We start from the raw sequence: 14796 nt of genomic DNA on the forward strand, positions 1-14796 counted from the left end.
AAACTGCTGAGTGTGGTCATCCAGAGATTTGGAGTGCATTGTCATCAGCATGCTGATGACATGTTGCTCTACTTCTGCTTTTCATCTTCATCAGGTGAGGCTGTGGATGGGCTGGACCGGTGTCTGCCTGTGACAATAGATTGGATGAGGACTAATAAACTGAAACTCAATCCAGACAAGACTGAGATGTTGTTAGTGAGTGTTGTTAGTTCTCCTGCTGAAGGAGCCAGTGCAGTTCCCTCAGTAGAGGTGTTATATGCTGAAAAGGGGCAGCTCCTGACAACAGTTGAACTGCTGCATTCCGCTGCTGCCTCTCTCACTATTGGCTATGCTGGCTAAAGCTGATGCATGCAGTCCACACATTCCCAAACACATTTTAGGTAGTCCCAGTGGAACAGCAGGAGACTGGAGCTATTTACATGTCTATATGCAACCTTGCTGCTCTGGCTGAAATATCACCCAATCAAATCTAACATTGACAGAATGGTTTAGGCTAAACTGAGTGCAAAACAAGGATTTATCCACAACAATAAGAACATTTTCCTAGATTACCTGTAGGTTGAACTGCATTTTCTATGATTACATTTTGCATATGTTCTCCATTAGCACTAGAATAAAGAGGGCAAATTAATTTATATACACTCACTTTCTTTGTGTCCGTATGCTGTGAATATTGCTCTTGTTAATATGAACTTCTGATCTTCTATATTTTAGATGTTTCTCTGTCCTTTCAAAAGAGGATATTATATATATAAATAATGTGAAATGGTAAATAAAAGCTGTGCCTTGTGAGTATGTGGCTATTTAATGTAGTCATTTGATGTAGTTATTGCAAGTAAGATCTGCAATAAAATGTTGCAGTGTATCCTTTTGTACTTCTGCATACCGCAGGGTGATAACTTGCTCTTGTTTCTCATTTTGTGACTGCATTTTGACTCCAGTCCTGTCAGCACTTACCACCTGAGTTCACTATTACGAGGGATCAGTGCAAGTGTGATGCAAAAAAATAATAATTAAGACAACAACCTAATATCCAGATCAGATGGCATTACAAATTATAAATACATAATATAAAAGCTTTGTCGTTTACTCTGGTCACTATACAGTGATCCCCATACCTTTAAACTATTCTAGGGGCTTTTCTAGTTTTCATGATAACTAATGTGCATCTGTTATTTACAGCTACATAGATGTGCATGTGTATTTAGCAGGATGTGGTTGTGTGCCTTTAGATGCATGCTTATATCTGTATGCTTGCTCTCTCACTCACACGCACGCGCACACACACTCTCTCTCTCTCACAAACACACACACACTCCATCTCATGTTTTAGCTGTCATAGTATGCATATAAAGTAAACTCCCAATCAGATAAACAGTAGGAGTGGGGGGAGGAGATGAGATTGCATTTGATTATGAGCCTGGCAGCAGATGTTCTACACAAATCCAGCTCACTGCATCCAGTCAGTTTCCATGGTGATGGAATCAGTAATTGTTGAGCTCAGGCGCTCTCCCTCCTCTTTTCCCTACAAGGTGGAAGCTGTGAATGCATCTGAATCCTCCCTAGACCATTCCTGAGCCCTAAAAATATAGCAAGAGGGCTAATGGGTGAGAGAGATACAGAGAGAAAAGGCGTTATTATTTTTCCCCTTAAGATGCCAAGAGCAAGTCTATCCTCCTAGGAAATATGGTCTCTGAAGATGCTAAATAAATGGGCAGGAGTTTCCCTGAAAAAAGCAGACTCACTGATTGGCTGCTGTTTGCTAGGTGCTTGCCAATCGGAGCACAACTGGGCTTCAGCACTCTAAACATAAGCAAAGCTACATGCTTATTCTTTTTGACTTGAACTGTACACCAGGCAAAGGTGTGCAAAGGGGGCTCTGTTTTCACATGGCGAACTGAAAACGGATCTCATTAAAAAGCTTCATCAGAGGCCATCTGCTGTTAGGGAATACTGTTCCTTCTGCAGAAAAGCATTAAGTCATTCTCTTGCTGTAATACCAAAGGGAACTTGGTCGTCGTGAATGATGGAGCCACAGGATTTCTGTAAGTAAAATATCTGTGAATTTTTTGGCATGGTCTTTCAGCTGGAGGAGAAATCAGATATGCACCAAACTGGCAAGTCATTAAAGGTTTTGCTTGTCTTTAAGCCTAGCAAGATAGCGCTTTATTTAATTATTCTAAATGTGCAAAGGTATATGTATTTATTAGGCATTACCATTGCTCTGCCTTGATTTGGGCACTTTACTAAGGCAGTTTACTCTATGAAAAATTCCTTTGGTTCCAACGATTATATAAATGTACAAAACTTAATATTTCATTCCAAGCCACATGAAATTAAAATGAAAAATGTGGAAGTTTCCCTAATGTGATTTTCAATTATGATATTATTGAGTCTCAGATTTTACAGTGGCCGTTAAAAGTTAATTCATGGAACTAAGCAAAAATGTTATATTTGCTGATCTCTATTCGTAGTACATTGATTTATCTCTCCATTCTGTTTTTAGCTGATTTAAAAATAATATTTCATTCAGAAATAAGGTTTTGTATTAATTTTAATCCTAAGAGGGGTAACACCTGTTTCTACCTTAGACAGATGAGCATGGTGGAAATTCAGTTTTATCTCCTGTCTTCTGGGAGTTCGAAACTGGAATTTAACTTTCCCTGCTTTGCCAACCTACACTGCATTCCAATACATGTTTACTCAGAAATGAGATCCATTGAGTGTAATGGGACTTACTTCAACATAAGTGTGTATGGGATTGCAGTTTTACAGCACAATCCTTTGCATGATACTCTAAAGTAAGTCCCATTGAGATCAGTGGGGCTTTTCCCAGGTAAGTGTGTAGAGGATTTACTATGTTGCTGTACAGTCTCTTTCTACTCTTTTGAACACCGCAGAGAAAACAGCCAGAGAGAGGATGAAACAGATATAACATGGGTCAGGGAAAGTTTGTTTTTACCTTTTAGTCTCCATATGGCTAGAAGCTTTGGGACTCAGCAATTACATAGGATATGGAAAGCTTTGTGAAGCGCATAGTTTCAGGACAATGTGATGAATTGAACTCTTTGCTCTGAAATGGTATGGATATAAGTCGCCACATTCTGTATCTTTGAAATCTCTCTCTTGAGGTTGGTTTTCCCACCTTTGATCTAAATGCACTTTTTCAATCCCATGTATGTTGACAAAGATACATGTGCCATATGAATGGAGTCTGATCTCAGATTAGCTACTGAATATTCATATAAAACCTTTGACCAAAGTGTGGTGCTCTGAAGACTATGAAATAGGAACTGTAATAAGGACATTCTGAAAGAGATTAGGTTGAACTTGTATGTGGCATCAATATTTGTTATATTTGCTAGTATTTGCATATGGCATCAATATTTGTTACATTTCCGGATGTTCTTCATTCAGCTTTTATCCAGCTCTTGAAGGATACCTAGTAATTTAATGGGTTGGATCCAGACTTAATCTTCCTGCTTAGAGTGCACTCATTGAAATCAATGGGACACATAAGTAATGACTAACTTAAGTCCTATTGATTTCAATGGATATCCTCTAAGTATGGCTAAATCTGAATACGAATGAATATAAGCAAGTCACTTCAGCATTGATATGCAGACCATTATTTAAGATGATCTATTTCTGATCTAAGTGATGGAAATGTTAGCCTCGAAATGAGGCATCATTTCTTCAGCACAGTAACTTATTCTCTTTATTTATTTGCACCTTTTTCATTCAACGTTCCAGCACAGGCAGCATTCTAAGTAGAGAGACAACACACACATCCTGAACTTCAGACTCCTAGTGGTGAAATGTGTAAGGCATTCTGACTGTGATATCCATTATTCACTTGTGACAGTTGGGCAGTGAGGGACACTGCCCTCAGAAACTGTAAAATAAGCACCTTTCTTCAAATTTAAACAAATGCTTAATTTTAAACACACCACTAGATTGACTATTTGCCTGTTGCCATTCCTCAGTAGGAAAAATCTATTTTTAAATCATCCTCGTGCAAAAGGATCCAGTTAGTTCTTGCTAGCACTCTAGGGATGTAATTCAAAGAGAATATAAATCTGCCAGCGTCAGTTACTGTCGATAGCCAAATACATTTTGACTGCTAGAATCCCTGCATCTCCTATAACCTTGTTTGAAGGGATTTGTTTACTTGTCTATCTCTCTGCATTAATGGCTGAACGGCAAAGGGATTGAGGGGGTAGGCTTTTAATTGCTAAGCTTTGGGTCATGGATTGTGACTGCCTTGTTGGTTTCCAGCCATGGTGATGTCTGAGTTAGAAAATCAGCACTGCAGTTAAAACCACCTATGAATTACAGTTTGGGCCTGAATGTTGAATAAGAGCTTAATTTGCTATAAGTACAGGACTGTTGTTCATTAGATTACACTTCATAAGGAGCTTGTTTCAGCTTCATCAGGTCCAAGGATTTGGGCAAGCCAATCGACTCCTGCAAAGGCGACAGCTTGGGGAAAACAGTTGGAGTACACTGTAGCTGTGGTGTGACTGCATGCAATTTTAAAGTGCCTTTCATTGATCTGAATTAATATGGAAGTCACTTAACGTATGGACTAACCCTGCCTCCAAACATTTAAAATGAGATTTTAATTTTTAAAATGGTATGGATTCTAGTTTTTCTTCAGAAACCCTTTTAGACAATGACTTTTTATTTTATTTTATTGCCTTCCCTGAAACAGAATCAACATGGTTAGTAATGGTACAGCACAGAGTGAGAGATAGCACATAGTACCTTTCTCCTTGCTGTTGACTTAACCCAATTGCCTTTAAACTTTATTCATTCCTTGCCTTAAACCATTATACATTGTGGATGCTACTTACAAAGACTCATTTACATAAATATATATATTTTTAACTATTAATTACAACGGCATACAAGCTGCGATGAGTCTCTGTAGATATGGGACACTACTCAAGAATATGGTTTTTTGCCACTGCTTAGCAATCATACCTTTTAAAGTACTGTAGGGCTACAGTAAACCATGTTATAACCAAGTTGCTTGAAGGACGCTGAGAACACTGAACATTTAGATAAAACAGGAGTGTTCTTCCCCTACTAGTATTACAAACATTGGCTTAGGTGGTGTTGGGGGAAGGGACAGGCTGAAGTTTCAGTAATGCAGATTCTCATTTTATTGAATTATCACAGGCAAAATCCATATTGACTGGTTTCCTTTAGATTATTTAAGATGTATTCAGTTTTACATTTTTATTTATTTTTATTTTTTGTGGGAGTAATCCTCTGGACTTTTTCGAAACTACTTGCCTACATTTTGCTAGTCACTTTGTTTTCATTGGCTTCTGCCTTCCTATGCTCGAGAGGATTTTAGGGCTGGACTAGACCTAAACATCATGCAACTTCAAAGTTCCTCTGCTTGAGGCAGTAGCATTTGCACTTAAAACACATCCACACACCATACAGGTCAACACACTTAATCCCAGTTATAGAAAGCCACAAGCACAGAGCATAACTGAAGTAGATGCATTGCACCAGAGAACTAGTTGAATGAAACAAATGAGAGAAGCTGCATGCTGCAAGAGATTATAAAACAGACCTATGGAAAAATAATTGATTTTGGGGCCCAAAGAGAGCCATCAGTTGGTAAGATCCTGAATTGTATGTAATATGAAACAAAATACACCTACAAGAGCCCTCCAGAATAGCATCAGCTTCTGGGCATGACTTAATTTGACCCAATGTTCCATTTTCTGTCATCACCATTTCTGATCATGGAAGCATGTTTTGTTTTGAAGATTTATGCCCTGCCCTTTGCTCGAATGATCTTTGAGGTGGGTTGCAACAGATTGCAGTAATATAAAACAAAACCATCCCACATGCAAATATAGTCCTCTGGCCAATGGATAAATTCTGAGTGTGATTCCCTTCCATCCCAAGGCAGCCGGCAATTGGAGCAGAGTGTTATTTTTGGCAGGGACACAGGAAGAAAAATCCCTGCTCCTGCTGCAGCTAGATGTTTTGGGAAATGTGTGGCTGACAGTGCAAAGACCATCTCTTTTGCTGTCCTGGGTAATATCTAATTTTTAAAAAAGCATGACATGGCATCAGCATGTTCCAGGGTTTCTCATCCCAGCCCTCCCCATAACCCGCAGCCAATTAAATGGAGTTGTGGCAGGGAAACTTGGAAGTTGATGACATCACATTACACATATCATTTTATAATACGTTACGGAGGAGGAGGAGGAGGCAGCAGCAGCACTGGATTTGTGCTTTTGTCTGTAGCCCTGTGTTTTTGATGTAGTCCAGTTCCACCCTGATACTTCAGAAGAAGGACTAAGGGGCGTGGTCTGAAGGCACATGATGCAACAATGTTGCTTGAAGCGAAGGCAGTCTGTTCTTGGTCAGTAATTGGATGGGAGACTAGTTGTGAATCCTATGTCAGGGGTAGGCAGTGTGGTGCCCACAAGCACCAATGCACCTCCAGACACCTTTTTTGGTGCCTGCCAAAATGCCCTACCCCTCCCACTTTTTTTAATATACGCGTTTTCTTACTGGCAACTGAGATTGGTTCAAAGAAAAGTGAGAGCTGCCAGCCACTGCTACTTTCATTTCCCATGAATACCTTTGAACTAAACTGTCAGGCTCAAAGGCATTCTTAGGAAATAAAGATGGTGAGAGGCCATGGCAGCCATTTTGTGGTGGTGCCCAGGACAGATTCTCAAATTGCCCAAGGTACTTATGGGCCAAAAAAGGTTGCCTACCGCTGCCCTATATTATGCCGAACAGTTGCATAATAAGTGATATATAATGTAATAAATACAAGGTTGGTATAAGAAAGAAATCCTTTAGCCAATTGCTTCCATTCAGAAAAAAGGAGGTGTGTGTGTCAGGATGCCCCTTTTCATAAGGCATTCAAAAGTATTGTTAGATAGCTCAAAAGTGTTGTTTTCCACATTACTGTTGAAGAAGTATGACCTTTACAATGGTAGGAGGGCTCTTCCTATGGTATTTCTAGCAGGAGGCTCAGTGAATTTAAGTATTTTCTGCAAATAGACCTAAGTCACCCAAATGGTAGTTACATCTTCATAATCATTTATAATTGCTTCTTTCACTTGTTGGGAAAACTTTGTATTCGTGTTCTGTTTGCCTGATAATGCTTGTAAGGAGAAGATGAAAATGGATAGCAGTAACCATCAAATCACATGTCTTTGGTGAACTAGAATTTGCATTCACTTGTAGTTGCTGTACTTAATATGACTTGGAAAGATAAGATCCAACTTTTTTTGTCCAACTTAAAAAAATAGAAGAACAGGTCTCTTTCTTTTCCCCATCCATTCATTCTTTCCATTCCATGCAAACAGAAACTGATAACACTAAATGAAGATGAAATAGGTAAAAGCCGATGGAGCCATGAATGCGCTCTGATCAGCGTGACACTTATTTTTGTTCTGGTTTGTTCTGGAAAACTTCTGCATTTCCCTGAATTTTCCTGAACAATAAGAACTGTCAACTCTGACAGGTTTTGCAGCTCCACAGTTGTTCTTGCATTGTCTTGGCATTCTTCTATGTAGCACGCAAAAAGAAGGGAGGGGTTGGCAGTTGCTCAAGGAGTGGTCTAATCACAAAGAGCCACATGACTATTACCTTTGCTCAGTTGTCGCAAATAGAATGCAGTTCATTGTAAAATTCCAGGAGCACAGTTTGCAACTATCCATTTACTCTGTTCCTTAACCATTCCCATAAAAGTATGTCATAAATGTTGTTTTTACAACAAACAATGCAGTACAGTGAACTATGGATGATTCAGTCTATTTACGATCCAGATCAGTTTCTCCTATATTCAGTCATAAGTCTATTACGTCCAGCTACCGTATTCAGAGCCAGCTCAAGGTTTTTGATGGCCCTTGGTCAAGATACCCTCAACGCCTCCCCCTCCTTCAGCAAGTATACCTACCTTCTCACTGCCATTATCACCAACTGCTATTGGCTCCTCATCAACTTTCTCATAATAGCTACCACTTGCTTGCTTGACAGGCAGAGAGCCAGGGAGCAAGTAGGCCGTGGCATTTACTGTTCCTCTTTTTCCCAACCTCTGTTTTCTGGGCCAGAGCAAGGGACAGGTGAGCAAACAGGTTGCAATGGTGAAGAGGAGGAGCAACCCCACAGGGCTTTTCTCTTGAGTCCCTGCTGGGATGTGGGCCATCGGCTGGTTCCCATCCATGTCTGTCCTTGATGCTGGCCCTGATCACATCAGTCTGCAATTTATTGGGGATGGTAACGAAATACCATATTTATTTATTTTCGTATACAATTTCCCCTAAGGTATGCAACCTTCCCTCATGAATGCATTTTGTACACGTTTTGAGCTGAAAACTTTAAAAGTGGGTTGGATAAATTCCTGGAGGCGAAGGCTATCAATGGCTACTAGCCTGATGGCTGTCTGCTATCTCCAGTATTCGAGGCAGTAAGCCTGTGTGCACCAGTTGCTGGGGAACATGGGTGGGAGGGTGCTGTTGCACCACGTCCTGCTTGTTCATCCCTGGCTGATGGCTGGTTGGCCACTGTGTGAACAGTGTGAACAGACTAGATGGACCCTTGGTCTGATCGAGCATGGCTATTCTTATGTTCTTATGAAAACGGCATCATTAAAATCTTGGGAAATGTGCAGTCTGAAGGGTAACTGTGTTCTGATTGGCATAGTAGTCTGGAAAGTGAGGATTGGGTCAGTTTGCTTAACAGTGGAGAACAGACAAAATTCCCAGCCCATTTCTAGTGGCTATCTTTTAATTGGGACTTGAGTTGAAATTGCCATAACAAAGCGTCATCAGCAGGTAGCCTTCTCTGAACATAAGAACATAAGTCAAGCCATACTGGATATGACCAAAAGTCCCTCTAGTTCAGCATTCTGTTCACACAGTGGCCAACCAGCTGCCCATGAGAAACCCACCAGCAGGACATGAGTGCAACAACACCCTTCTGCCCTTGTTCCCCAGCAACTGGTGTACATAGGAATACTGTGTCTCTAATACTGCAGTTAGCAATAGCTATCAGGACTAGAAGCCATTGATAGCCTTCTCCCCCAGGAATTTGTCTAAGCCCCTTTTAAACCCATCCAAATTGTGGTGGGTGGTGAATTCCATAGTTTGTACTTCCCATCTTGTGGGTAGTGAATTCCATAGATTGTACTTCCTTGTACTTGTGCCACCAATCAGCTTCATGGGACGACCCCAGGTTCTAGTATTATGCAGCGTGAGCATCATGCCAAATTCCACATGAGCAAGCTTAGATGCAGTCAAAGCTTTCTGCAGGTTCACTACAAAGAAGAATAAATGAGAGAGGAGAAATGTTAACAACCTTTTCGTGGCTGCAGCTTGCACAAATGACGAAGCTGCTTTTTAACACCTAGTTAATCTTTGTTAGGATAGGAGTATCACTTGAGTGTTATTGAAAGTGATTTGCTTCATTGTACAAGCAAACCATGCCAGGAGAGGATTGAAAACACTTCGCGTGCCCCCTTCTACTGAAATCTAGTGTGGCTGGGAGCCCACATTGCCTTCAGAGGTCTTGCAGGCTGCTGACCTCAGAGGTTCAGCCAACATAGCAACTGTGTAGAAATACACAAGGGTTAACCCCATTGCAGAGCCTGCAATATGGCCTTCATACATTTTCAGTCACTGTTTTAGGTTCGTGCATGATCCCAGTGTGTAGGGAATAGATGTGGTGAGATGCAGAAGTGAATTTTGAGCTTGTGCATCTCACCCTAGATACTCAAATGTTGAGCCCCAGCCTACAGGTGTAAATCCCTGCACAAGCTGGCCCTGTTCATGCAGTCATTGAGCGGAGCCAGTTCACATTACAGGTTCTGCATGATGCAATGGGGGGAAATGCAGATGCATACAGCTCACCCCCAAACCTGCCCCATGCAGCTCTTGTGTGTAGATTGTATATATGAACTGACAAAGTGATTTCCAGCAATGTATAGGGTATTTGTTTTAAAAAGCCAGCTTCCAGCTCAGAAGTTTGTAGCAAAACGTGTGGGCATTTTCTGCATTAGAAACTAAGAATGAGCCTGTATAGAACTGTGGTTTGGTCTTTTCTCTTGCAGATGCTATAGTGTGAGTTCAGGCAGTTTTAATCACTTCTAAATATATATTGCATATTTTAACATAAAACATTGTATTTAAATAGATTCACGCAGCAAAAAGAATCTTTTTACAGGAGCTCAGGCCTTTGCAATTATATTATTCTGAACTAATTTAATATTAAGTTGCTACAAAACAAGTAATTACTAATGCTGAAACACTGCATGAAACAAATAGATCAGATAATAAACTTTGAACTGAAGTATTGGTAACTGCCTTTGCGTTGCTATTGTCGTAGCACGTTGTATCCAAGATACTGTGGGTTGCATCCAGACGTCGTCATGTTTCAAGTAGACCCATTGAAATCAATGGAACAAGAAAGTCATGACTTACGTAAGTCTCATTGATTTCAGTGGGTCTGTTCTAAGTATGGCTAAAACAAAATCCAAACTATTGATCAGTTGTATGGGTGTGTGTATGCACACTTTCCTTATAGCATGGAATAATGTTTAGCAAAATTAGCATTGCAGCTTCTCCACTTCAAGCTTCATTTTGAGAGTCTATTAGCTGTTTCTCAAACAATCTTTCAGCATGTTTTAGATATTACTTCTCTCCCACCCTGGGCTACTCTGAGAACTACTTTAGATCTCTCTTGCATTTTCCAACTAGAGATAAGCCCTATTCAGGTGTTCTGGATCTTAATAGAATGAGGGAGTGCTCCATCCCCAGCTCCCTCAGTCATTACGTTTGTCATCCGCAACTCATGGAGGGTGACTGCCTGAAGAGGAAAGCCTCCTGTATCCATCGAGGCTCTCCACATGAGCGAGATCCCTGGCAAATCAGGGTTCTTAATCGCATGGAGAGCCTCCAAGTTCTCTTCAAGCAGTTGCCTTCCACATATTGAGGATAACAAATGTGATGGAGGAGGGACTGGAGTGCTCCTTCTCCTTATACATTTGCTCTATTTAGGTTCATAACGCTTGAATAGGGGTATAAAAGTAGAATGATGTGCATGTTTATAGCACAGTCAATGTATTCCGAGAGCCATCTAATGTCTGGGAGCAGGTGAGACCATGAGAATAAATAAATGGTACCAATTTTATGACAGGAATGGCCACACTGCCTAGAAATAAATGGCCTTTTTTTCAGGAAGCAAGCCCTTACTGCTGCAATTGGGTTGAGGACCAATGGTGTTTGGTGGTGTTCTTTCTCTGATATTGCTAACCTGGGCCGTTTCTACAGCTGCCTTTTTTCCTGGGATCATTCCTGTGCATCCAAACGGCACAGGTATCCTGGGAGCACACAGGAACGATCCCTCCATTTTACTGGGATAATCCTTAGGTGTAGAAAGGGCCCTAGTTTAACAGAACTGAAAAATAAACAGTGTTGCCACAGACCCTTTGAAATATAACAATAATGGCCGTGTGCTGTGAAGACACTGTGGATGGATAGTACCGTATTTGTGGTACCCTAAACCTCTGCAGGCAGTGAAGTGTATCACAGAAGAGACCAGATGCATTGCTAGATACTTGAGAGGAGAATGTGTTGCCCTTCTAGTAAATTACACTAAAACTCTCTTCCCTCCTCCCGCCACACCCCAGTGCTTGAGTAACTTAGCTGGATTCCCCAAAGGAAGAGGGTAAAGAATCCATTCTAATAGCCTGTATATTGATAGCTGCAGCCATAGCTGCAATAGTTCCTTTGGGCATGGTTGACATGAGCAAAGGTAAATCCACAACACAGTTTAGTAGAGTCTATTTAGGTTAATTTGAGCTTGGTCTCAATCAAAGAATCTATGTTGAGGGCCAGATATTGGCCTTTCAAAGAGTGCGTCTGAGAATGTGCAGAATGCATTTCCTTTTGCAGTGAGTAACCATAACACATGAAAATCTTTCGATGGGGAGCAGTATATAAATATTGTAAATAAATAAATAGCACATTCCTACCCACTGCGATTAAGAATGTGCAAGGTGTTTTAAGACAAAATGGTTTTCATCTCTAGACAGGCGTCATCCCCAGCACCTCAACCGCTAGGATTAAAAACACCCCAATAGTTGTTTATTACATATTTGTATATTTTAAACAGCATAAGTCTATTTATTTCTTCTCTTCCTCATGGTACAGATCACTTGCCAAAGCTTGTCCGCCTAAAACAAAAACAATTTAGAGATTGTATTACAGTATTCAAAGTGCTTCTCATTAAATGATCTCTAAAGTCCTTAAAACAGCCCTGAAAATAAGCCAGTATTGTTATCCCCGTATTTCAGATTAGTGCAGGGGTGGGAGCGGGGTGCTGAGACTGAGGGAACCATGGCTTGAAGTGGCTGAAGATGGAGGCGCCTAAAACAGTGAGACAGGTGTGCGCTTCTCATTTTCCCAAGTCAAAACGAAAGTGCCTGTAAGCCCTGGAAACAAGTCAGATATCCCAACAACTACCCCTTAGCATAGGAGCTTGGTTAGGGAGTGATCCTTCTAGAAGCCACTTCTGGTTGTGCTAATAGGCTGAGAGATGTTGCCCCAGCCTGGTGACCAGGGCCTAGGACAGGGGGTAGGCAATGTCATGCCCATGGGCACCAATGTGCCCCCAAACACCTTTCTTGGCACCCAACACGATGCCCAACTCCTCCCATTTGTTAAAATTAACACATTTTCTTTTCAACAGCTGGGGGGGGCGGTTTGCAGGGAAGCCAGCAGGAAAAGCCGGGGAGAGAGCAATGGGAGCCAGCTGGGAGCCAGCTGGAGGGCTGGGGAGAGTTGTTTGCTTGTATGCCAGAATGGATGGGGGCTGCATGTGTATGAGGAGGAGAGAGAAAGGGTTTCTGGGGGATTTTGGAGTGTGGTTTTTCGTGTGCTTGTAGAGAAGTTGAGGGGAGGGACACGCGATTGATGTAGTGTGAGAGAGAGAGGGGAGGGGGAGGGAAAGCGAGCATCTGTGGGTGGTGATCCAGAGTGAAAGAACGAGATAACAGGGAATGAGTTGGCTGTAGCAGAAGAAGGTGGTGGGGGGAGGGTAAGAACATATTTGACTGCTACAAAATAGGTTTCTTTTGGCGCCAAAACCTGTGGTGTCAAATGAGTTGTTCAGTGGACTCACTTCTGCCTTGTACTCAGTCTTTTGGGCAAGTTACTTGTCCTTTGTAGCTAGCCATGCCTCCCATGGAAGCCAGTTTGTGGTGGTGACCCGAACAGCTGGTCAAATTGCCAAATGTCCCCATGGGCCCAGAAAGGTCACCTACACCTGGCCTAGAATAAGTTTCGTTCCGAAGTTGCCGTACTGAGCCAGACCAGTATTATCAACGCTGGCCAGCAGTGGGTCTCCAGGGTTTCAGGCAAGATGCTTTCCTGGCCTCCCTACTTGAAGATACTGGAGTCAGAACCTGGGACCTTCTATATGCAAAGCTTATGTTCTCCCACTGAGCTATAGCCCTTCCTTATTAGAAACATGTAGCCTTGAGAGAGTGAAACCCCTGACAGATTGGAGACAAGACTGCTACACACACACCCCAAAGATTCCATAACAGCTCCTTCAACACCATACTGTCTTGCATGGCAGACACTAGAACAGAGACAGAAGGTTTCTGTACCAAGAACTAGAGGATAAAATACTCCACTTCAGTTTTCTTGCTATTATCTTCTCCTTGTCGCATTTGTGGGTTTGCAATATAAAGGGCCTTTTCCTTTTCAAGTCTACATGTTAAATTCCCAGGGTGCCACATTTTATATATGTATATATTAAAATTAGGCAGGGTTTGTTTAAAAAATCTGATAGGGAATATTGTTGCTATTTCAGTGCTGTTCCCCCACTCTGTTTCCATAAAATAGTCTGATGAAAAATTCCAAAACAGCCTCAAGCTGTGTGAGTTTTGTTCTCTCTTAGTAACAACATCTTGTATACCTGCACTTTCTTACAAAATTAGTAATATGAAAATCTTCTTTTTTTTACGTATGTCATGATTCATCTAGGCTGGAGGATACAATTTAGCAGGATCCATAACAGTAGATAATACTGTGGCCTTTGTATATAATAAACCATTTTGGTCATTGCATATTAAAACAATTATCCAATTTAGTCTCTCACTTTTAATAGTAAGTTGATCAAATTGCTTTTTTCTGAAAATTAAGAGAAAGAACAAGAAAAAAACTCATAATAGATTCAAAACCACAAAGAGAGCAAAGCACCACAGTTTAAATATAGCTTATTAAAACTTGAACTACATGTTTCTTATGCTTGGTTGAAACATGATTTAAAAGATTCATTGAACCAAAAATCCCAGAGGTTGACGCTACTGTTTGATACAGGCCGTGACTATCAAAAGATTATCACAGCACATCATTCCTGTGATCATCAAGATGTGTAAATTTCATCCAGATCTCCCTTTAGACCTGAATTCTGTCTTTTGTAGTGTTATAGGCATATTTTCCATCTTTTCTGAATGCCTTTCAAGCCCCTCTGAACATTGTAGGTGCCAAATGCATCCATAGGGTGGCAAAAAGCACAGAGTAATTGGCTCAGAAATGTGTTGCCCTACTGTGTATGATGATGTCCATTAGAGGCAAAACTTTTATGAAATGAGAATACTGTGGATTTCGGGGAAACTGGTTCCACCTGTTGTCCCAGCTTACAAGCCCTGTCCCTACATCTTACGTACGTTCATTTATTTGCAACATTAAGCCCTCACACACAGTCCATAATTTTTCATGTGTGTGCTTTCCCTCCCAC

General features: G+C 41.1%; 1 protein-coding gene across 4 annotated transcripts in view; it reads left to right on the plus strand.

Annotated features, from left to right (window-relative positions):
• The window catches only part of ELMO1 (engulfment and cell motility 1), a 361047-nt gene that overhangs the window by 273157 nt on the left and 73094 nt on the right, over positions 1-14796 (plus strand). The window contains exon 1 of one of the 4 annotated variants that reach the window (XM_063129693.1): positions 1399-2045. The exons of the other annotated variants lie outside the window; for them this stretch is intronic. The gene's annotated coding sequence lies outside the window, so the exon portion shown is untranslated. Of the gene's footprint in view, positions 1-1398; positions 2046-14796 lie in introns of those variants that run through there. 4 annotated transcript variants of the gene reach the window in all.

Source organism: Elgaria multicarinata, chromosome 1, assembly GCF_023053635.1.
Source record: "Elgaria multicarinata webbii isolate HBS135686 ecotype San Diego chromosome 1, rElgMul1.1.pri, whole genome shotgun sequence".
In the NCBI taxonomy this organism is placed as follows: Eukaryota; Metazoa; Chordata; class Lepidosauria; order Squamata; family Anguidae; genus Elgaria; species Elgaria multicarinata.